Source organism: Puma concolor, chromosome C1, assembly GCF_028749965.1.
Source record: "Puma concolor isolate L17-30 chromosome C1, mPumCon1.1.hap2, whole genome shotgun sequence".
Classification (NCBI taxonomy): Eukaryota; Metazoa; Chordata; class Mammalia; order Carnivora; family Felidae; genus Puma; species Puma concolor.
The window spans coordinates 131,060,772-131,086,632 of record NC_141674.1 but is presented as its reverse complement, the minus strand read 5'-3'; the positions used below and the strand labels follow the sequence as shown (position 1 = coordinate 131,086,632).

At 38.4% G+C, this 25,861-nt stretch overlaps 1 protein-coding gene across 1 annotated transcript in view; it reads left to right on the top strand.

The window, feature by feature from the left end:
* NXPH2 (neurexophilin 2) overlaps nt 1–25,861 on the top strand; it is a 112,854-nt gene that overhangs the window by 11,221 nt on the left and 75,772 nt on the right. The window lies entirely within an intron of this gene.

The window sequence follows — 25,861 nt, the reverse complement described above, 5'->3', positions numbered from 1 at the left end:
CTGGCCTGGTGCCTGCATGCATTCCTAGCTCCTCCTGGGCTGAGCGTGGTGGTGAGAAGAGTGTATTCCGTAGGGGGTAAATCCTAGCTTAGTGCTCAGGTGCTGTTCTCCTTTGTCTTTGTTGGTTGCAGACTGCTCAGCATATCCGGCTTTTGCATCATTCTGATTCACTCTTCTTTCCTTCCTCTAGAAGTTCTCAAATCTTGTGGACTCTTGGCATCTTTGCTTCTTTCTAGCACCGCAATGCATTCAGTCTTATTTTTGCATTCCTAGTTCATTTCATTGGAAATTTGGGAGGGAGGCAAGGTAAATACATTCACTCAGCTTTCCCCTGCAACTGGAAATCTTTTAGTCATTTTTGGCTCATTTTCTTCATCCCCTACAATATCCATTCAGTCACAAAATCCTATGAAATTTCCTTCCAAATCCTTCTGTAAACTGTCTCTTCCTCTCCACCTGCTGCCATTTCATCACTATAGCAGCCTCCTAGCCAGTCTACTTTATTCCAATGCAAGCCTTCTAAATTCACACCACATGTCATAGAATCATCTTTCTTAAATCTTCCTTTGATTTACCATGTCACTCGACTTTTAAGAATGAGATTGTGATTCCCTTTTTCTTAACACACCTAGTCTAAATGTTTCTACCTGCTTTTGCGGCCTTAGATTTCTCATCAAATATTCATCACACACTGATACCGCAGCCAGGTCTGTATCTTTAATACTTCATGAATACTTCAGATGAGGGGAAAAAAGCATACATTTAGATGTCAGATTGACTTGGATTCCAGTTCTTTTTTTGGCATCTTGGACAAGCCAATAAATCTACTCAATTTCAGTTTCTTCATAAAGTAATGTCAATTATAGCTATTTCATAGGGTTATGGTCATTATATACAAAAATGTAAAATGCCCAGTACCTAGCGTTAGCTTAACAAAGATCAGTTTTCCTTTCCATCTGCAACACCGTCAGTTCTTGGTGTTCAAGCAACAGAAGCTAACAATGACAAACTTAGGCAGAGAAGAAACTCATGAAAACAGGTGGCTCATGTGAAAGGTTGCAGAACCAGGCATGTCTAGAGCAGAATCAAAGGTCTAGGTATCTGGAAGGTATCAATTGGGCAAGATGATGAATAAATGCCAAGCTTTTTTTTTTTTTTTTCTGCAGTTCTTGTTTTGCTTCGTTTAATATGTCATGCTCTTGGCTTGGGTCATTTGCCTTAGCTTGAAAAGGGTGGGATACTTTGATCAACAGTTCTACACATCCTAGGGAATTAACACTATATATTGTCACTAGAGATCTTGTAATTGGAACTCCCACTGAAGGAAGAACTCCATTAGAAAGAGAGACCCAAACACCTACAAAGAAGACCCATTCCAGTTCTTCATATTAATTAGCATGATTTTTCACTCATAGACCTAGATAACCAAAGATTACCAGACATTTGAGAGAAATCATTAGCAAGAAGGAGGATGAGGAAGAAGAAGATGAGGAGCTACCCTGGAGGAAACAGATAATATAGGGGACAGATTTCAACTTTAAAGACTCCTAATTAGTATTCTTAGAAACTCAAGAGTATATTGCATCCTGAAAATAAGAACATGCTGCTATGAAGAAAGATCAACTGAGCAATGAGAAAAATTATTAGAAATGAAATATATAACTGATAAAATTTAAAAGTTGGGGAGAGGGTTGAAAAGAAAGAGCAAAAGTTTGTGCTGGTGAACTGTGTGACGTGAAGTCAAGGAAGTCTGTCATGACAGAACCAAAAGACCAAAATGGGAAATAGGAGTTAACAGTGAAGAGACACAGAGAACCAGTTCCAGAAAATCCAGTGAGGAGCCCCAGAAACAGAGACTGTGAAGGGAGGTGACCTAGTCAAAAAAATAGTGTTGAAGGGACTGATTTAAAAACAAGAGAATCTGGTGAAATTTCTGAACTCAAAGGAAATAATAGAAAACCCTAAGAGCTAGAAGTTAGAAACAATGGAATAATGCCTTAAAAGTTCTGAGGGGGAAGGGATATTGAGCCAACAGCCAAATTATATTAAATATGAAAGGGAAAGAAAAAGAAAAAAGAAGAGAAAATCAGAAAAAACGAAAAATGACTTTTGGGGCATGCAAGGATCTCTGGGGAGTTACCACTCACACCATATGGAATAATCTTCAAAGACCTAGCTCAGCCAAGCAGGAAGAAATATAGAACAGGGGAATGATGTGGGACACAGTGGTGTCTGAGTATGACTCAGAAGAAGTAAAGAAAGCAAAGAAAGGAACGGAACGGTTAGCTTCTGACCTTGGGAAGGTGTCAAAGGTGTCGGTTCCGTTTCCTTCTCTGTGTCTGGCCACACTGTGACTCTACAGGGAAGCCATTTCACTCTTTTCAGTTTTATAAATGCTGTTTGTTTACTGTGTTTGGAATGGATTTACACACAAAGCATGAGTGATTTCAATATAGTCTAAGAATGGAACGTAAGCATAATAAATATTAGTGAACTAAAGTAATAGAATATGATAAAAATTTGGAAGTAAAAGGAATACACAGGTAAAGGTAGATGAGCATGCCAGTTTCCTTACCTTTCATAGTAAGAAGAGAAGCTGTCTAATGTTAATAAATTAAGAAATAGGGTTAAAGTCTTAAAAGCTACCAAGTAGAAGACTTAAAAGTAATACAACCAACAAAAATTCTGCATATAAATTTATTTACAATGTGCTTTTATTCTTTGTCAAATAAACAGGTTAGAATAATAAATTTAATATTAACAACTGGAAACTGCATTTTGACCTTCAAATGTGATTTTGGATATGTGCACTTGTTTTTGTGAAGTGCTTTTGGCATATACTATCACTGTGAATTTCAAAATAAGGGTGTTCTTTTTTAGTGGAGGGAGCTGCCCGGCAGTTATAAAGGCATGCTTGTAAGGTCCTGAGTGTGCATTCACTAGGATGTGATGGATATGTGAATGGCAGAGATGGTGCTGATAGTTTCATGAGTGTATACTGATCTCCAAGTGTATACATTATACATATATAGTATTTTGTATGTCAGTCATGCCTCAATAAAGTGATTTGAAAAAAAAAAAAAAAGGTAAGCAGAGGCAACCTATTTAGTCATGCTATATGGCAGGGTTTCCCAAACTCAGCACTATTGTTGACATCTTGTGCCAAGTAATTACTTGCATGGGAGGTTAGGGGCAGGGAAAAGGAGGCTGCCCTGTGCATTGTGGGATGCTCAGCAGCATCCCTGGACTCTACCAGCTCACTAGATGCCTAGTACACTCTCCCAATTGTGACAACCAAACATGTCCCCAGACATTGACAGTTGTGCACTGGGGAGCAAACACCCCCTGATGAGGACCACTGCTGTAGGCGATTCCTGGCTGTGAAAAGCTGAACCAAATGACCTCTTTGGCCTCTTCCAGTTAAATGCATTGTTGGAAAGGGGTTAACATTTTGCATAGACCTAGTTTCTTAACACTGTTTTCCCCATATCTCAGGCAAGTTTCCTTCAGTTCAATTCAATTCAAACAATATTTTTGAATGCCAACTCTGTTAGGCACTCTGCCCAGGGTACACATCTCTGTTAAACAAATTTCCCTTTTTAAGGGAAATGGATGAGTGATTCGCCTGATATTGCTCTCCTGGATAGGATTTCCCTCTTTAGTAGAAATTCACACATTTCATTTTGCCTCAGGTGCAGCTCTTACCAGTTGTTAGGGCTGGCTCAGAGAATTTTAGTAAAGCCTTTGAATTTCCATATTTTAAAATGCAGTAATAAGAAAAAAAAATTACCTCGTAGAAGATAGAAGATAGCAACTAAAACTGAAAATGACAATCATAAATAATAATTGGTTAATAAAAATGTGAACTGAATCACATTTGATGTGTGTATTTGTTACAATTAACATATAGTAGGGTTACATTCTTCAATGAGTTTATCACAAACCCAGATTATATTATGCATATCAAAACTGGAGAGTAGCACTTTTGAGTAGGAAATTCCATTTAGTGTTTTTGACATTTTAAAAAGTAGCTTAAAACTATTAAATTCATACTAAAATATAAACTCTGAGTTACTCTTTTTATGAATGGTATAAATCACTTCTACATTGGAATGCATTCTTTCAAGTTTATTTATTTTTATTTTTGAGAGAGAGAGTGAGCAGGGGAGGGGCAGACAGAAAGGGAAAGAGAGAATCCCAAGCAGGTTCTGTGCCATCAGTACAGAGCCCCATGTGGGGCTCGATCTCACCTTGTGAGATCATGACCTGAGCCCAAACCAAGAGTCAGACAATAAACTGACTGAGCCACCCAGGCGTCCCAATTGGAATGCATTTTTAATTACATTTCTTCTTTAAGGCAATTCTCATTTTTTTTTTTATAAATAATTCTGAAACATTCTTTTTTTAATATGTTTTTTAATGTTTATTTTTATTTTTGAAGGAGAGAGAGACACAGTGTGAGCAGGGAGGGCCACAGAGAGAGGGAGACACAGAATCCGAAGCAGGCTCCAGGCTCTGAGCTGTCAGCACAGGGCCTGACGTGGGGCTCGAACTCTCGAATGGTGAGATCAAGATCTGAGCCGAAGTCAGACGCTTAACCAACTGAACCACCCAGGCGCCCCAAGGCAATTCTCATTTTTAAAAAATGTACCTGTGAAGGTATATACACTGTAAGAGTTGTTTCTTCTCCTCCAGAGATAAACATGGTAATAAATAAGTACACAGAATCCTTGCTGGTGTTAAAATTTGAAACATAGTATGTTTTCATGAAATTATAGCTAATTTCTATAAATAATGACTACTTATTGGGACAAAGTCTGAGAACCACAGTGGACTACAGCTCTTTGCCTTTATATCCATGGTAGATTAACCTGTGCATAGGCTCCTGTAGCCTCTGGAGTGCGTGTTTTGAGGGCACCGTGGGCAGGCCAGTACATCCTTCCTCCTGCCCTTATACATACACACATGCCCTGCACAGAGAACACTCTCCTACTGAACTTTCACCACCACATCAAAAGTGGTATCTTTTCATTGGCAGGAGGATGTTTTTTCTCTACCTTGAAAGTTATAGACCTGTTTATATTGTGCTAATGTCATTCTCTACAAATGCCTGCACAAGCCATTATTTACTGATATTCTCCTACCTTCTGTCAAAGGTTAATGTAGGATATAGCCTTAGAAAAACAGGTGTTTTTGTTGTTTTTTTTTTTGCAACACATATATTCATATTTTCATTCATGGCTTCATATGCCAGTTTAAGTGTCTTGTAGGCATAGTACTATGCCAAGCTTTTCCTTAGAATATATTCCTAGGAACAAAAGTATTTTTCCCTAAATCAACTATCATGACTTAAAGAATAAGAGTTTCAACTCAGTGTTTTCTATTTACTTTTTCTACCAGGAAAAGCAGAGCAAATTTATAGCTCATTGCAATGAGTACCTTTACTAAAACCAATTTTCTTGGAGGTTTTCTCTCCCACTATATGGTTCTTGACCTTGTATTCTTTTACATATGGTCCTATGATATATAGCTTATATCATGTGCCTTGAAAATACTTTTTGAAAGTATTTGTGCTAAAAGTTTCTTGGCCAGATGTTTCTCCATTGCTGTTCCTGAAATTTGATGGAGTCTTTTCATTTCTGCAGGTATGAATTTCCTCTAAAAGTTTCCTTCTGAAAATTGAGGTGGTTGGATTCAGTGATTCCCAAATGCTGGTCTATGTATGCCGACTGCAACAGCCACAATGACAGAGTGTGTTCAGAGCCTTCAGGCATGTTATATCAGTGTCTGTGGGTTGGGGCCAAGGCACCAGGTGTTGCTGGGGCCCAGCCAGATTTGGGAACCCCTAAGCCAGATGGTCTCTTAGATGTTCTTTGGCTTTATGAATTTATGATGCTGTTGGAGCCTTGGCCTCTGATGGGTGGAATATACGCCAGCCCCTAGAGAAGGAGCTGCAGTTATCCTGGCCACCATCACAGGAAGGAGATGGCCTCAGGTCACACACCAGGGGTTTTCCCAGCTTCTGCAGACCTTTCCTCCAAAGGCATGTTAAGTGCTTCTCTCTGGGCTCCTGCATACTGCTCACACCTCCACTGGAGACGGAAGCATCTCTTTGTATAGTCCACTTAAATGAAATCTATAAACACTGAGAACGTAGATGTCAGTTTCTAACACCACAGCCAACCACCCAGTAGGCATCCAATAAATGCTCAAATGACTGAATGAATGAACTTTTGAGAGAAATCACTCAATAACCTCCTTGATGAGCCATGCTTCAAAGCCAATGGAAAACTACCTGTAACAGATTACAAGGAAGAAATTTGAGTGACAGATTAAATCTAAGTGCTATATGTTAGCATCCCTGAACTCCTTCAGAGTGCACCCGAACCCCCTTTGTTTTGGAACTCTGGGTTTATATGGGAAAAGGCCCTTAACTTTTCTTAATGGTATCATCGCAAGGATCCTCTGGGACAAAACTTTTACACCTAAGTTACAGCACCATAAAAAGATAGATTTATTTGCTCTGTGTGATTATTTTAAGACTAAGTCTGTTATCTTCTATTAGAACAAAGAAAGTATATTCTCAATAGCCAAGGAACTGATTGATTCCAGTGTTTACCCTTTTAGAAGTAAATACAGATAGGCACAAATAAAATTTGATGTTGGTTCACAAACATGCCCCTTACAAAGCTTTATAATCCCTTCTTTTCATTATTATTGACTCCTGTGTTTTTAATAAAATATGCTGTGCTGTTGCCCTTTTTAATACATTAAAATTTATATACTTAGAGAAATAGATAACAGGGAAATTTTTATTTCTAAAGTTTAGAGTTAAATCATGTGATAGAAAAATTTAACGAAAATAAGGATTTAGACGTTCAACAATTTTAAATTTATGATCAAGATTTCTGATCTGGTTTTTAACTCTGAAATTTCAAAGACCACACACTGTTTTAACAGTCATCCCTTTACCTATCAGTAAGCATTGTAACCTTCTTGTAAAATGACATGTGCCCCAACTCTCCCACTTTAAATATAAGTAGATGTAATGTGAATGGAAGTAGGCATGGCCCGACCTGAGGAGCCAAGCTTGGTTCTGTAGGATATGGAGCCTCTTCTCATTATACTAAACAAGCATATTTCCAGCAGATAAAGAAGCAGATCTCCTTTCGGTTGAAGAGTATTATTTGTAGACAGTTATGGTTTAAGCAGGACACAGCTCACAAGCTCCATGTGATAAAAGCATCTTCTGTTTATTCATAGGGAAGGTTCTTACACTTTCACTCAGGAACAGCTTTTCTTCTGGGTTCTAACAACACAAATATTATAGTATAATAAGCTCTTTTTATGTGTTGTAGAACATTTAAGTTAGCAGACCAAAATTGACACGGTGAAGGCACATGACCAAATCGTTAAAAAATTCCCTTATAATATTTGGCTTTGGGTTTATATTGGGCAGATGTAGAACCAAATCAAAATGTATCCCAGTTGTTATTAAATGATACACCTGCAGTAGGAAAATAGTATTTTATGAGTCCCAGTAGTGAGCAAAAGCTGTCATCTTTGAATGTGATTAATGAGAGACTTAAAGTTTTTATTAAGCATTCTGGTGTGCTAGAGGCTTCTGGGTAAAGTGTGAATCATGGGGAGAGATGCCAGAATTGGTGTGAAATCTGGTTTCTTTGGCGATGTCATACATAGCATAGCTTGTGGACACCCATGATCTCGATTGACCTTGTTGATGACATAATACAGTGTCGTTCAAGGCTCTCATCTCCAGATATGTCAGGGATAGGTTACACGTTGTGCTATAAAAGAAGCAAAAGTCATGCTTTTTCTCTTTACATCTGTTCCCTTCTTTCACCTCACATACACTCAGCTTTGACTCTGCTTAATGTGCTTTCTAACAGAAACTTCTGCTAAGCTCTTTCTCTGGGGACCCAAGTGGTCCTGGCTACTTCCCAGTTCTGCGTATACCAGAACTGCGTATATCTCTAATTCAGGAAAGAAACTCTCTAAATTTCAGTCGTGTTTAATCCTTATGCTATTCTGGATTTCAACAAGCCTAATCTAACCTCCACCTTTGTAACCCTGTACTCTGAAATGTGATGACGTTTTGTGTGGTTAGCACTACTCCCCTGACACCCTCTTGAATCCCGCAAGCATCTTAAATGGTTAGCTTCAGATGCCTGCCTTTTAATTTTCTAATTCTCAGAGCTGCTAGGTTTCTCTTTAGCTGAATCTGCTAACCTTTTTTATCTTCAGATAATCCACACATTTGAATGCACATGATGAAGCATACTTTGCCTTAGATATGTAGTTCAATCAGAATCTTTGAAAGTTAAATGTTCTTGTATCTGCAAGCGACCAGAAAACCACTTTTCCAACTTTATTTTAGTGAACTTTGGGGGTGGAGGAAGATGTACTTGGGTACTAAAGCCCAAGCCAGGATCCTCCTTCCTCAGCTTCAAATGGCACAGGAAACCCCCTTCAGATTTCCAGCATGCTGTCTCAGAATAGCTCTCATTTCTGTGCCACAGAACACGCTTTGGCTTCTCACTGAGAGCCAACAGGAGGCACAGCAGATGTATTAGTAAATCACAGAAATTACAAAACTATGAGGAAATACAGCCACATAACGTTGAAGAGCTCCGAATGCATAAATGTAACTGGGAGTGTGCTGTGGCCCCGACTGTTGGGGACCTGGCCAAGAAACTAGGTGTCAAGGTTGCCCCATTGCTAGAATAATTGACAGCCATAGGTGAGTGGTGAGATCAGGTACTACAGATCAGAAAAAAATGTTTGGTTTGGGGTTAGCCATGTGTGGCCAGAGAATATTTTAGAGACTGGTGAAATAACTGAGGTTAGGCAGAGTATAAGCGGGGAAGACAGGAATGACCTGAACAGGTTCAAATGGAGGGGAGGGTTGGGCAGATGGCTGCTATAGGTCAGACATAAGGACAAAAACTTTGGACCATTGTGGCTCTCTGAGCTTCAGGTAAAGCTAGCTCTAGCACTTGAAAATCACCTTAGGACAGACGTTTACTTGGCAGCAGTATTAATCAGTTAGAGACTTGTACGTGCCACAGCCTGGTTTAGTCAGGCAGCCACCCTTGCCCTGGATATTTGCTTAGCAAATGGAGCTCAGGCCTTTGTCCTCAGCCTGGGTCCTGCAAACACGTGAAGTTATTCTTCTTTCTGCATTTGGCTTCAGAAAGAAGGTCCACGTCTGGTCTGACTGAGAACTCTTCCAGCATGTCTACTCAGTCCATGAGTCTGGCATATTAATCTGAGAGAGCGCTTCTCAACTTTTAGTTTACAACCACCTGGGAAGATGGCTAAAACTGCAGGTTCTTGGCTGCTGCTCAAGGAGATAGGTGAGTAAGGGGGTGCCCAGAAGCCTGAATTTTAGGCAGCATCTAAAGGGTTTCTAAAGCAGGTTTTATAGTCAGTTGGAGGAACACTAGCCTAAAGGGAACTGGTTCTACTTCCTCTAGAGACTTTAATGGCAGAGTATTACTTAAAAATCCTGGCAGAATTTGTCCTGTAAAGCAGGGACCCTTTGTGAAGTGGTTGACATGTGATTGCCCATACTCTCCATATATAAACGTCACAGGATTTCAGCATTGGAAAGTGTGTTGTTAACACATATGGTTCTTTCTGTTTCGGAGGGTCAGGTTGAGTCATCTTAAAAGTTAAGCTATTCTGAGTCTGTCCACATACTCAATATCTGCAACAGGACAAGAAGGAGAGTGGCTTGCAGATGGGTTTATTACCATTCACCAGTAGTTAGGGAGCTGGTAGCCCACTTATTCTACTGTTGTGTCTATTAGATATATGGTATTTATCCCATACAGGGTTGGGTTTCTTAATTTTTTCAGTTGCCTTTGAGAATGAACCAATTGCAGGTGAGTTTTAACTTCTTGATTTGGGGGGAAAAAGTTTAAAATGGGTTATGATTTTGAAGCCTTTTTCAAAATGATTGTTAATTCTGAGGAAGAGTGGCATAAAAGTCTATGGCAGACACTACTGGGCTGGCTGTCACAATCACCATCTACAACCTCTTTGTTCTGTGTAAAATTCTAGCACAGTAGGATTGTAAAATTCTCACAATTCTTAGAAGACATTGCTATGGCCAATGGCATAAAAGTCAAATTTTTCTGAGTGCTACTTTCAGGGAAAAAAATAAATAAATGAGTAAAATAAAATAAGGATAAATTGGGTTGGAATGCCTTTTGCCCTTTGGCATTTTGCCCCTTTTCCACTTGGATTATAGAATGGTAGCTAGGGGGTACAGCAGCCATCCTGTGAACATGAGGCAGCAAGCATGGGCAGAGGGCTACATCTCAGGGATGGAAGAAAGGAAGGATGACAAAGACTGAGTCTCATGGCTTTGTGGAGCATCTGTGCCAGCCCTTGCCTGCCTGTTTCAGGACTTCTTGTTTCTTCTTTACCTGCCTACTTAAGCCACGTAGTGTCCTAACTGATACAGGATACTCAAACATTTTGTGAAAAGTTCCACCTTAGTAAAAACACCCATTATCAAAGATTGTTGTGAATCCAGGCGCTTGGGTGGCTCAGTCTGTTGTGTGTTCACCTCTTAATTATGGCTCAGATCATGATCTCAGAGTCATGGATCAACCTCTGCGTCAGATTCTTAAGATTCTTTCTCTCTCTCTCTCTCTCTCTCTCTCTCTCTCTCTCTCTGCCCTTCTTCCCCACACATTCTCTCTCTCTAAAATAAGATAAAATAAAATAAAATAAATAATTTAAATTAAAAAATATAGTTGTGAACCATTGTGAATGGGACAACTTAATTAAAAAGAAAGGAAGAAAGAAAAATGCCCTCACAAACCATACACCAGACTGATGGGATTCAGAAAGAATTACAAGGGGTTTCGAATGATAGTCTGTTCCTCCTACAGCATACATGGCCTCAGATTGCTTTGTAACTTGAGGTAGGGGCGACAAAATGTCTCAGGATCTGAGATGGTGAGTTCTGTATCTTATAGAGTAAGCAGAGGAAACACTTTCACGACATGAATGTATTATGATATAAGAACTAGACCAACTCTCATCCGCTCAGAATGGGAGACTGAGAATGGAATGTGTCAGAACCACTTTTCATGAACTTTTTGCTGGCATTCTTGGTGAGGTACAATTGGTGTAAACAAAATCTGAGGACTTAAGAGTGCTCCAGACATGGTAAACCAGTCAGAGAAACGGATCCACAAGGCTGTATCTCTAATTATAAGTCTTTCAATTTTGAGAGCTGGAATTTGGAAAGGCAAGCATGTGACTTAACAAAACTTAGGACATTTCATAGTGTGGCAGGACATGTTTGTGCCAGAAGGCTTATGTAGGAGTTCACAGAGCTCAATCAGGTAGAGAAGGCATGAGTTGAGCACAGAAACCGTATTGTGTAAGGAACTCTGGATTGAGGGCAGGAATTTGAACCTGAAAATTAAATTCTTCTTGTTGACTAGCTGAGTGATTCTGAGCAAGTCACAATGTCACTCAACCTCAGTGTTTTTCCATGAAAATGTTATGTGAACTTTAAAGTTATACCTAGACCTAAAATTCTGTGATTCTACAGTAATTTCATAAGGATAGAGGGTTGCAGTCCTTCAGGTCAAAGCAGATTTCAAGCAGAGGCCTCCTAGGTACCTGAAGAGCTCCTTGGCAATAATATTTAATAATATTATAGAGAGAACCCAGGTGATATTATTCAAATCAGTGACCAGTTTTTTCAAAAGAAATTCAGTCTTATTCAAGTATGATTTTTCATTTTCCTGGAGTCTTCCGTTGTAAAAGGGTTATGGCCTCTCTTTTTGAGATCTAGTCTGTGAAATATAAGAGATAGAAATTTCCTTAAAAACTTGAGTGCGAGCATCATCCCTGATTCATCCCCTTTCTCATCACATAGCTTGTTGAAAGCTACATCATAACAGTGGTCTTTCTTGGACCATCACTCGTCACTCAGACACATGACTCTGGGAAAAAGCTCATTGGTATGTGTATTAGTCAAGGTTCAACCACGCAAGCAGAATCAATGGGAGATTAGATGGATGGATGGATGAATGGATGGATAGATAGATAGGAGGATAGATGGATGGATGGATAGATAGATAGATAGATAGATAGATACACATACATACATATGTATCCATCCAGCCATATATGTGTGTAAGCACACACATTGTTCAGTGTTCATTGATACAAAATTAAGGCTATAGTTTAATAATACAATAAATTACCTTGTAACCCACTTAACTAGTTTGCCAGCCGAGTTAGTGGCTTTATCTCTCTCTGTCAAACACACTGACTAATCCTATGGAACACTGAGAGTTTGAATCCCTTAGAAACCTTTCTGAGCACTTTCTTAGTACAATAGAGCTTCCATTGCCAAGTCTGTTTTCTTTTGCACCCAGTTTATTCATGTCCCTTTAAGTGTTATTGATTCTGTAATTTAATTATTATCATGAATTGTTAAAAATTGTTTCTGAAGAGAAGGCAATTTCATTTATTAAAATTTATTTAAGTGTCTTTGAAAGAGTAAATAAAGGCTAGTTATTATTTTTCTAATAAATATGGGCAAGGCAACTAAAGAAAAAGGCAAATTGTCTTCTAAAATTCTAGGCAGTTTCTGCATATAGATTACTTTGGAAGTGTGTTCATTTTGAAGGTACTTAAAGGAATTGGTACTGAAAATCTTAGAGAAAGTGTGGTTTTTATAAGAAATAGAACTGCCATCATAAGGCCATTCTCAAAGAAACGTTCTTGATCTTACAATGAAATATTGGCATATTTATATATTTTGATCAAAATAAAATATGTTTAGGGGTGCTTGGGTGGCTCAGTTGGTTAAGCAATCGACTTCGGCTCAGGTCACGATCTCATGGTTCATGGGTTCGAGCCCCATGTCGGGCTCTGTACTCACAGCTCAGAGCCTGGAGCCTGCTTCGGATTCTGTGTCTCCCTCTCTCTCTGCCCCTCGCCCGCTTGCACTCTGTCTCTCTCTCAAAAATGAATAAACGTTTAAAAAATAAAAATAAATAAATATATAAATAAAATATGTTTATATTAGAATCCTTGCTAGTGCATTAAGACAAGGAAAATAAATAGTGTTCATATTAGAAAAGAATGAATAAAACAGGTGACATGATTATGTAACTAGAAAATTCCCCCCAAAAGTTAATAATGGCAAAAAGGCCTGGAACTAAGAGGTGAGTCTAGCAAAGCCTCAGGATACAAGGTTAATACACAAAAGTCAATTTCTGTCTTACATACCAGCAAAAATCAATTGAACTTTGAAATTTAAAAAATAATACCATTACAACAACATCAAAATTAATGAAGTACTTAAGTAAAAATCTAACAAAATATGTCAGGATCTCTCTATGAAAAACTACAAAACACTGATGAAAGAAAACAAAGCAGAACTAAATAAATGGAGACATGTGCTGTATTCATGGATTGGAATTCTCAATATTGTTAAAATGCCATTTCTTACTAATTTGATCTACAGAGTAATCTAATACCATTGAAAAACCCCAGCAAGCCATTTTGTAGACATTGAAAAACTGGTCTTAAAATTTATGTGGAAAGACAAAGACCCAGAAAACCAATATAGTACTGAAGCAGAAGAACAAAGTTGGAAGACTGACACTACCCAGTTTTAGGAATTACTCTTAGGCCATGGTAATCAAGACAGTATGGAAATGTAAAAGAATAGACACATGGATTCCTAGAACAGCATAGAAGACCCAGTAATAGATACACCTAAATATAGTCAACTGATCTTTAACAAAGGAGCCAGGGCAATTCAACAGAGAAAGGACAGTTTTTATAACAGATGGTGCTGGAACAATTGGATATACATATGCAAGATATATAACTAGACACAGAGTTTACATCTTTCACAAAAACTAACTCAAAATCATAAACTTAACTATAAAATGCAAAACTATAAAACTTCTAGAAGAAAACATAGGAGACAATCGAGGTGACCTTGGGTCTGTTGATGAAATTTTTAAATAGAAAGCCAAAAGCACAATCCAGGAAAGGGGAAAAGATGATAATTTTGTCCTTATTAAAAAATAAAAACTTCTTGGTGAAAGCACTAATGAAAGAATGAAAAGAAAACCACAGACTGAAAGAAAATATTTGTGGAGTGAATATCTGATAAGGGAATTGTATACAGATTATACAAAGAATTCTCAAAACTCAACAATAAAAACAATTTAAAAATGGGCAAAAGATCTGAATCTCATCATAGAAGACATACAAATGGCAGGGGTGCCTGGGATGGCTCAGTCCATTAAGCTTCTGACTTTGGCTCAGGTCATGATCTCGAGTTCGTGAGTTCGAGCCCCACATTGGGCTCTGTGTTAACAGCTCAGAGCCTGGAGCCTGCTTCCGATTCTGTGTCTCCCTCTCTCTCTGCCCCTTCCCTACTCACACTCTCTCTCTCAAAAATAAATAAACATTAGGAAAAAAAATTTAATAAAAAAAGAAGACATACGATGGCAAATAGCCATATGAAAAGATGATCAATATCATTTGTCGTAGGAAATCACATATTAAAACAACTATGAGATACCACTACACATCTGTTGAAATACCTATAATCCAAATAACTTCCAATACCAATTGCTGGCAAGGATGTGGAAAACAGGAATCTCATTCATTTGCTGATGAGAATTCAGAATGGCACTGACACTTTGGAAAACAGTTGGCAGTTTCTTACAAAGCTAAACATAGTTTTATCATAGGATTCACAACTGAGCTTCTACATATTTACCCAACAGAATTGAAAACTTCTATCTATGCACAAACCCCTGCGTGCAAATGTTTATAACATCTTTATTCATAATCACCAAAAACTGGAAGCACACAAGGTGTCCTTCAATAAGTGAGCAGAGAAGCAGATAATGGTACATCTGTACAATAAAATATTATCCAGTAATAAAAAGTGTGAGTTGCAAGCTGGGAAGATATATGAATGAATCTTAAATGCATATTGCTAAGTGAAAGGGGCCAGGCTAAATGTCCACACACTTTATGATTGCAATTATATTACAGTCTGGAAAGAGGAAACTATAGAGACCATAAACAGATTAGTGATTGGCAAGGGCTCGGGGGCAGGGGAGGATATGAATGGCAAAGCATAAGAGACATTTTAGGACAGTGAAGTTATTCTGCATGATATTGTAATGGTGGATATATGACACCAGGCATTGTTATAGTACATACAATTTTGCAGCACAAAGCATGAATCTTCATGTATGCAAAAAAAAACAAAAAAAAACAAAAAAAAAACAACATTTAGGAGGTCAAGAGATTCTGGGATGGAATGCAGAATATGACAAAATAATCTAATTGCATTACCAATGCATGAAACAACCTCACTAAAGAGGATGGGGGTCTGGGAGAGTTGCTGACCTAAGTAACTTCACAAGTGAGTGGGGTCTGTAAAGCTAAAGGCAAGAAACTGTATGTAGGCACTGTACTCTAGTTGATAAAATTGTTTCCCCTGAAGGTCCAAGTCAGCAGTTCTTACATCGCTATGCATGTACACTGGAATCAATCAATTAAGGAAGTGTGTGGTGCATGTGGGAGCTAGATTTCTTACTTTGGAGCTGGAATCTGCTGATCAGGAAAGGCGGGAGGCTAGAATGATCCATGTGATAATGGATTAGACTTGGAGTCATCAGTATAAACTCATGCTTAGTATAAATATAGATGGTTGCACTTAGAAAGATTTGTGTACATACACAGGTTAGTATATACACATGTATCCCCTTGCTCTGCCAGCTGATAGAGAGCTTAGCAACAACATCACCCCAGTAGCAATGAGCACACATAGTAACCACATCTTAGTTTCTAATACCTCTTTTTTTCCCCAGTAAAAGGAACCAGGGCTTCTGAGATAAATGACCGATTCTAGAACTAAGGCAGGAAATATCCAGTTCATGTCTGGAGCATCTCGTAGTGCCAGAGGGTAAGAAAGGGTTCAAAAAGAGAAAAAAAATCCTCAACAATGGTGTATGTCAAAAGGACATAAGAGCCAACTGAAAGCTTCCAGTGGTCAAAACAATGTGAGCAGCGAAGTAAAATAATATTGGATTATAACCCAAGGCTTAAAATAAATGAGTCCTTACTGATATAAATTACTGAATAAACAAATCTCCCAGGCAGGAGGGTTCCAAATGTTGTGTGTAGATACTCCACCCTCAAGGAGGGGTAAAGTGTAACTCCACTCCTTAAGCTTGGGCTATGCATAGTGATTTCCTTCCAAGCAGTTCTGTATGGAAAGGGGAAAAACTCATTTGTGGTGAAAGCTGACAAACACTACCTTGGCCAGATAAAGTTAAAATCAGTGTGGATAGTAGATTTCCTTGATACAATGAGATGAACATGGCACTTTAGCTGTTAGTCTTCCTCCCAAAAAACAGTCTCATCACGAGAAAAACATGCGAGGGGCACCTGGGTGGCTCAGTCAGTTTAGCGTCCAACTCTTGATTTCAGCTCGGGCCATGATCTCACGGTTTGTGAGGTCGAGCCCCACGTTGGGCTCTGTGCACTGATCATGGAGCCTGCTTGGGATTCTGTCTCCCTCTTTCTCTGACCCTCCTCTGCTCTCTCTCTCTCAAGAAATAAATAAACCAATAATTTTTTTTTCCAATTTTTTTCTGAGGTGCCTGGGTGGCTCAGTCAGTTTAGCGTCTAATCTTGATTTCAACTCAAGCCATGATCTCACAGTTTGTGAGGTCGAGCCCTGCATTGGGCTCGGAGCCCATTTGGGATTCTCTCTCGCTCCCTCTTTTCTGACCATCCCCCACTTGTATTTGCTCTCTCTCTCTCTCTCTCTCAAAATAAATAAATAAACATTTTTAAAAATCTGACAAATCTGAATGGAGGGCCATCCTACAAAATACCTGCCGAGTACTCCTCAAAACTAAGGTGATCCAAAAGAAAGTCTGAGAACTCATAGCCAGAGGAGCTTAAGACATGATGACTAAAAGTACTATGTGTCCTAGATGGGATCCCGGAACAGAAGAAGAACACTAAGGGAAAACTAAGGAAATCTGAACGAAGTATGGGCTTTAGTTAATAGTAATGTACCAACATTGGTTTATTAATTACAACAAATATACCATACTGATGTAAGATGTGAATAATAGTGTAAATCAGGTACGGGATAAATGGGAGCGCTATAGTAACTTCACAGTTTTCTGCAAATTAAATACTTACAAAATATATAGTTTATTTAAAAAATGTTTAAGGTGTGTGTCATATTTAATGTACATATCTCTTTTAAACTGGCCGAGGGCGAGAGCTAATCTCATCAGATGAGAGGGCTTCTCCTGAAATCTCTGCCATTAATTCAGGAAGGGGAAATTCCACTAGAAACGTTACTTTTGTTATTTCATTCAGTCCCTACCACAACCCCACGGGGATAGTGATTTTCTTCAGATCTATGAATAAGGAGTCTGATGCTGACAGGAAATGGGGGGCTTGCCAGAATTTTATTCCTAACAAATAAGATTTGGGTTCAAAATAAATCGCATGTGGGCTTTTTCTCCTTACATTTCCTCTTCACATTGTCAGATACAGGGAGCTCTTAAAGCCGTGTTGTTAGCTCGAATTAAATCATTCTTTATTGCTCTCTTCTCAAAATTTATTTTTTAATCCCTTCAGGCCTCCATTCCATTAATGTATCTTTGAGACCAAACTCAAAGTAATTTAGGCATCTCAAATATTCCTAAAGTCATCTCCCTACAATCTCAATGATGTCTGTTACTCAATTTAGTATATTTAGTGTTGACTATTAAATTTAGTATTTAGTATTACAATTTAAATTCAGTATTCCTCACAACCTTTCAAGTAAGAATTGAAGTTACCCTGGAAAGAAGAATATAGTAAAATTAATTTAAGAAAAATCTAAACAGAGTTATGAGGGGATAAACAAATACTTTAACCATAAAAGTTAATAGAGTTGTTAAAATTCATCATGAAAGCTGCCACAATTTTATTTGGTGGCCAAGAAAAACAAGGAAATGTGATTAAATTATATGTCCCCTTTGAAGAGGGAATATACCAGTTTCTCAGAGAAGCAAAACTTTCCCTTGTTCCAGATTCTGAGAGAATTTATATTTAGGGCATGTCAAGGGGGTAAAATAAAGAATTGTTCGCAATCGTTTCACAGCCAATATGGAAATAAAATTTATATGGTTGTTTCTCATAAAAACTGACTAAAAGATTGAAGCCATAATAATAAAAAGCAATTCAATGCACATAGTTATTTGAGGTGATATTGTAATGTAGTCCAAGTATATTGTAGTAGATTCCAAATTCTAATTCACTTGGAAAATATCTGAGACAGTAAGAGTGGTATATACATAGTTTGTTCCTCAAATTGTCTTCTCTAACTACTATCTTTCTCATCTGGGTGTCTGTGAGGAGCTGGGTCTCAAAGAGAGCATGGTATGTTCTCTAATATGTGATCTTTACTACTCGTTGATTTCTTGCACAAATATTACTTTCCAAGTACCTTCTATATCCCCAAATATCCTGGTTCATTTGGCAACAGACACCTGCTATCATGAGTGTACGTTCTCGTGAGAGAGACAGAAGGGAGCAGGTCAATAAACCATCAAGAGATGGTCAGACAATAACAGGTGCTATGCAGGAAAAATACCCAGGGTAATGAGACAGAGGTGGGATGGAAGAGTGTCAGTAGGGATGCAAGGGGGACTGAGCAGGGGCCAAAGTTTTATAGAGGGTAGTAATAAAAGGCCTCTCTGACTTAACATTAGAGGTGTCACCAGAGTGAAAGAAAGAAGCCAGACATGGGAATACCTGAGGAAATAGAATCTATTCCCAGGGAGAGGGAATAGAAAATGCAATGGCTGCCATTTTTGCCCATTTTAGGCATTAATAGAATGAGTGACAACAATGTTGAAATAGTACAATATAGGGTTTTTTATGTTTATTTATTTTTGAGAGCAAGAGAGAGACAGAGCATGAGTGGGGGAGGGGCAGAGAGAGAGGGAGACAGAGAATCCGAAGCAGGCTCCAGGCTCTGAGCTGTCAGCACAGAGCTTGATTTGGGGCTCGAACTCACAGACTGCAAGATCATGACCTGAGCCAAAGTCGGCGGCTTAACTGACTGAGCCACCCACCAGGTGCCCCTTTTTTAAATATTTTTTAAAATTTTTAAATTTTTCATTTTTTACTTTATTATTATTATTTTAGTAAAATATAAGGTTTAAACAAAGGAGGCTTAGGCTTATTCTGACATTGCAATTTTTAGCATTATCTGGTTCAGCAGGAAGCCTTTTTGCCTCCCTTGATGGTGGTGATGTTACTACAATCACCTTTTGAAACAGCTTTTGAAAGAGTAGTTAATAAAACAGGAGACTGTGACTTTGAAAGATGTAAATACTTACATTTTGCTTGGAATATTTTTCCTATAAGATGAGAAAGATTATAATGAGAACAGGCTTGCTTCTCCTAAAATAAATATTAGATTGAGAGACATAAATTTGCTACTAATTAAAAATAAAATTTTTTAAAGCTAGGAATAATACTGAAGTACAGTATTGAAAGAATTTGGTAAATTAATGGGCCTACAATTGTGAGGACCAAACTTATGGCCGTTTTAGTTATATTTGTAATTTACGTTCAGGGAATTATTGCTAAACTAAAGGGTAAAATGAAGAAAATAATCTGCGAAAGGCCAATAGAAGGGTTTAGGTGTTAGCAGAAAGAAGTATTTAACAGGTCTTCTTGCCTTATCTAGCAAGAAGCTTAGGATCATGGATTTTGAAGCATATTTCCTGGAACTAAAAGCTTTATGTCATTACTTTAAGATTATGTCACACATCATTCACCAAGTACATATCTTCCCAAACTTATTGCATTCTAAGAGCTAAGCCAAGTGCCTCCCATGGGCTTTTATTTTATACTTTTTAAAGTAACAAAGCATTTGTTACAAAATATTGAATAAAATAAGCTCTGTTTAATTTAACTCAGTGTATATAACTAACTCTTGGTTAGTTTCTTCCTTTTTTTTTTTTTTTTGAGAGAGAGAGAGAATGTGAGTGGGGGGAGGAGGGGCAGAGGGAGAGAGAGAGAGAGAGACAGAGAGAGAGAGAGAGAGAGAGAGAGAATCCTAAGCAGGCTCCATGCCACATGGGGCTTGATCTCACAACCCAGAGATCATGACCTGAGCGGAAATCAAGAATTAGACGCTTAATGGACTGAGCCACCCAGGGGCCCTTCTTCTGTATGCTTTTAAAACAACCTAAAAATGTCTTATCATGTTCAAGAGGCACATTCAGCCACAAAATGTTCTCAGTCAGGCTGGCCAGGTCTTTCAGCCAAAAGATCTATCCTCTGCCACACTATGTGAGAAGCCACAAAATATTCTATGGCAATAGAAACCACCACTATTATTTGTCACTTGGAATGAGAGATTCAACACTTCTGCTTTTACTGTAGCTTGTAATATTTAGATTTTTATTTTTGATTGTCTTCAAGTTGCTGAGGCTACACATACATCTCTTTTTCCTTTTAATTTAATTTTTGAAGTCACGCTATTGTCCAATAGATTTTTTGGACAATATCTATTCATTAACTTGTCTGTAAGGCCTTCAGGGTAAGAACTGGTTCTTATTCACCTTTGTGTCACCAATACCGATAGTCTCTGTTCTTGTAGCAGTGCTTGCAAATGTTTGGTGGACAGATGGACAAATGAATGAGGCCCCACTCTGCTGCTACCCAGTTAAAGCTCTGATTGCTGGGCTGCATCCATGATGTTTGTGTTATCTAAAATATATTCTAGATAGATTTTTTTTCTTATTTCATGAGCTTCTTTTATTTTAATGTCCAAATGAATTATTTAATTCTTCATGTGCTTATGTCATTGGCTGAATTTGGACTTATATTAATGTTTAGAATTAAATCATTTGCACACATTCCAAGATTTTGTTTTTGTTTTCTTAATTTTTACTGCATGAGAGATACTAAAAGCAGAATACATGGATGACTTTCACATTCACAAAATGTTTCTTTTGAACATAGTAAATGGTGAACTATAAAAAGAAATATCACTTTAGTCTTCACCATGGAGAAGAATAAAATAAGACCTACATTCTGGATGCAACAAAAGGTTGTATTATTATTTTCATCCTGTAGGAGCCTCACATCATGCTGAATGTCATTATGTGTGTATCTCGTGTGTTTTCTGTTTGAGACCAAGAGTAAAAAAGTGTTTCAGCTGAAATGCCTCCTAATCAATGAAATGCCCACTATTCCCCTATCTTTCCTGAGATTCAAAGGGAATGGACAGCTGTTCCCTAGGTTCCTGGCTTCTACCTCACATGTCAGCATCTTTTGAAATGAAACACAAAACAAGTCCTTTACAGAAGCAACATAGTCCCTGCTATTGATTTGATTTAAGATACCGGGAAACGCTTGCACTGGTCTTAAATTAAGTTGGTAGAGGAATCTTTGCTCATTTAAATTCATCCTTATGAGGAACAAAACGTAAGTGTGGTGTTTTTATAAAAGAAATACCTCATGTCAATAAAATTTATTATTGCATCCTGACATTATAAACTGTACTCTTAACTATTTGTGATTTAAAATTATCACTTTTTTTCCTCTGTAGTTCAAGCAACTGTCTTCAAAACTTTGAATGCTTTTGCTGTTTTCCTTTTTTTATTTTTTAAGTTTATTTATTTTGAGGGAGGTAGGGGCAGAAAGGGAAAGAGAAAAAGAATCCCAAGCAGACTTTGCACTGTCAGCGCAGAGCCCGACATGGGGCTCAAACCCACAAGCCAGGAAATCATGACCTGAGCCAAAATCAAGAGTCAGATGCTTAACTGACTGAGCCACCCAGACCCCCCTTTGCTGTTTTACTTTTTAAACTAAGAATTCAGCTTGGGATAAAAAGGCAGGTGGAAGTAAAGTGTAGGGAAACCTCTGATTCTTGAATTCATTTAAAATTTTCTCTTTTCTTAATAGTTTGTTCTTTGAATATATGTTCAGGATCCATCATTATAAAATTCAAACACATTGATAACATGAGACAAAGTATTTGAAAGTAATTTGATAAACATAAAGGAACATATAAGGTATTATCATCAATAAAAACTTTACTAAATCAAATCTGAAAATTCAGGACTGAAGGAACTAAGTCATATATTTCAGCCTTTTGGTAAGAGAAGGAGTAGAAACAAGAATGGAAAACTTTGTTTCTTTTATTCCATTTTATTATACAATCACAAAGGAGTCCTTAAGCTTGCTGACCACAATGCACACTTTTCTTTTTTAAAAAACTTCCATTCTTGGGGCTCCTGGGTGGCTCAGACAGTTAAGTGTCAGACTGTTGATGTCAGCTTAGGTCATGATCTCATGGTTTGTGAGATTGAGCCCTGTGTCGGGCTCTATGCTGACAGCATGGAGCCTGCTTGGGATTCTCTCTCTCTCTCTCTCTCTCTCTCTCTCTCTCTCTCTCTCTGTCTCTCTCTCTCTCTCTTCCCCTCCCCAGCTTGCACATTGGATGCATGTGCTCTTTCTCAAAATAAATAAATTAAACATCAAAAAAAAAATTTCAACTGCCATTCTCCAAGCGCTCTGTTTTGTATATTGACTCCCTTTATCCATAGGGTTGCGGTAACATGCCATCTTTGTTTTCTAAAAGCAAATCGAGTAGTCGTTAAGTAGAAATTTCATTTCCACTATTTAGATATGACAATGTCTTCTTCCTCTTCTAATAAATACATTTTCCACAGTATACTATTGTGTGTGTGCACGCATGTGTGTGTACCTCTCAAATCAGGCATTTTCCATGTCTAGCTCATCTCTATCCACTTTAGTAATAAATGTATTTAGGTGGCACTGTAATACTTGCACACTTTTTTGTGGTTTACTTTGTCATTCTGATCCAGCGATTGGACCATGACAGGGAGGAAGCTCTGGGAGTGGCCCCTCTGGGCAAAATGTTGCGTCACGCTGCGCTGACCTGTAAAGGATATAAATGATGACACTGAGCTAACTTTCAATGAGCGCTCACTGTCAACCACTATGCTGAGTAAGAGCTTTCTGGCAGTGCTCACCATAGTCCTCTGAGGTTGATGCCACCTTTTGTTTCTGTGTCACAGAGGAGGAAACAGGCTGGTGAGGTTAAGCCAACTAATTGATTGTCATTCCTCTTCCTTGCTGACACACGGCAGTGTCACTAGCACCACCACAGTTCCAGGCATCTAGCAGCACGCAGGTAACACTGGATGAATGAATTCATGTAGTAACTTGCCCTGGTAAATGTCAAAGCCACAAAGGAATCCATAGCATCCGATTCCAAACCCAATCACCTAACCTCAAAAATCACGTCAGAGGGGGGCTGTTAACATCAGCCTGAGACAATGAGAGGAACAAGGAAGGCCTCAGGGTGAGAAGAATAAGAGTTAGAGGTGTGGAGGTAAAAACAAGTCTAAGGTGGAGGAAGACAATAAGCTAAAACTGGAGAAAGGAGAGGCACTGTAACAGCTGAAACTGTGTCCATAGCTTTGCCAGCCACACATAGAATAGTGATATCTTGGTACACAGTCCTGCATTTGCACCCTAAAGGTTGCATAGCTGAGAATCCTAAACTCTCATGGAACAGGTGTCCACTATATGAGGATGTGGAGATGGGAGGAAGTCTCTGGAAGCAGCAGTCTGTACTCAGAGATCCCCCACCCAACCTGGGAAGAATGAGCCTGGCTCGCAGATCCTCCCATGGTGGGGATAGAGCCAGGGAGAACTCTCCCCCTCACACAGTGCAAGAAGCCAGACCTCAAGGATCAGAGTTATGCCCAAGAGAAAGTAACAGGGAAGCATGTTTGGGCTGGTCTATGAAGGAAAAGAGGCTTAGAAGGAGGAGGAGGTCTGGACACTTGAAGGAGGGAGCTCTAGGGAAGACGATGGCAAGGAATAGCAGATTGAGGGCATCAGGAACTACATGGAGGATCAGATCGACACCTACCCAATCCCAAAACATTGACCTAACCAAAGCAAAGCTTAGTCAAAGAGGTGATGGTGGACACTGGTAGAGCAACCTGTTTATACAGTCCTCCAAGGAGTAATGTAAATAGTAGGACCAGTGCCAAAGACAACAATAAATTACTGTCTTCCCTACCTTGGAGAGAATCTTTCTTTTGTCCTTTTCTTCTTTTCACTTTTCCTTTTTTTGACAGAAAAGACATCCATTATTAAGCCAATCCATTCACAGATTATTTGTCTATACTAATTAGGGGGAAAATGCTGTCATCTATTTTATATACGGAGACAAAATTCTTAGAAGAGTATATTCTCATGGTCACAGCAAATTCTTAACATTATGACCACTGAAAACATAGTTTTTATTATGGCCAAGTCACTCCCCTACTAGTAATGTTTGTAAAGAGAGTTGGATATTTAAAGACATGGTAAAAAAAAGAATAGATTAAAATAACAGGATACCTTCAGTCATTTCTATAACAGTCTCATTAAGATATAATCTCAGACCATGAAATCTACCCTTTGAAAAATGTACAGTTCAATGGTTTGTAGTAAATACACAGAGTTGTACAACCACCACTATCTAATTTTAGAACATTTTCATTACCCCCCAAAAGATATTCTATACCCATTAGCAGTCATTCTCTATGCCCCACTCCCTCCAGCCCTAGACAACTCAATTTACTTCTTTATGGAGTGCTGATTCATTTCATACAAATGGAGTCACATAGTACCTGGGCATTTATGACTGGCTTTCTTCACTTAGCATAATGTTTTCAAGGTTCATCCATATTATAGCAGGTATCAGTACTTCATTCCTTTGTTTGACTGAATAATATTCCATTATACCACATTATACCACATATACCACAATTTATTTATCCATTCACCAGTTCAAGGACACTAGTTTGTCTTTTTCCAACTAGAAGTGGAGTCTGTCCAGATGACCATGACCTCAAAGAGATACCTCATGGCTTATGTAAATCCATTTCTCCCTGCACTGGGTAGAGACTAACCACCTTAGTCACAAGCAACCAAAAGAACTACTTTGACACTATGGTAAGTCTCTTGAAATATATTTGAGAATGCTTTGTTTTAACCAGTTCTTTGAAATGAAATATTTACCATAATTAATAGTCTTGCAAATAAGAAATGATCTCATAGGCTTAATACCAATATGTATTGATTTAGAACCGAAAATGCATGATAAAAATATTGTTGCTGTTTGTGTTTGCCATATCCAAGAGCAGGCAATATTTGTTACTTTGAATCACTATCATATGTCTATTGTGATGCAGACCATTCTGTTCCAGGCTAGTCTGTATGCCTCCGTGGTTACCTTTGGAACCTGAACTTCAAGAACACTGTCGACACCACAAAACTTGAGTCAGGATTTAAATGAGGTCTCTATTTCCTCTTATTTGGGTTCATCCAATAAAGGTGACTTGTTCTGGGCCCAGCAAAGGTTGGGGTGCCTTCTTGCTGGGATTGGTTACAATTTCAGCCAATTGAGGGGTCTGCATTGCTCATTGTGTCCTGCTGTGTCTTACACACACTCCTGTCACATTCATACATTATGGCATCCACTGTTGTCCATGGACACTTACTGGTGTTTTGAGAATCTTGGAAACAAACCTTTAATCTCATTTTATATGACCCCCATAATAGTACCAGAATTTGTTTTTTGTTTGTTTAACTGAAGTATAGTTGACACAATGTTACATTAGTTTCAGGCAGATAGTGGTTTAAAAACTCTGTAAGTTGTGCTATGTTCAGTTCACCACACGTGTAGCTACCATCTGTCACTATA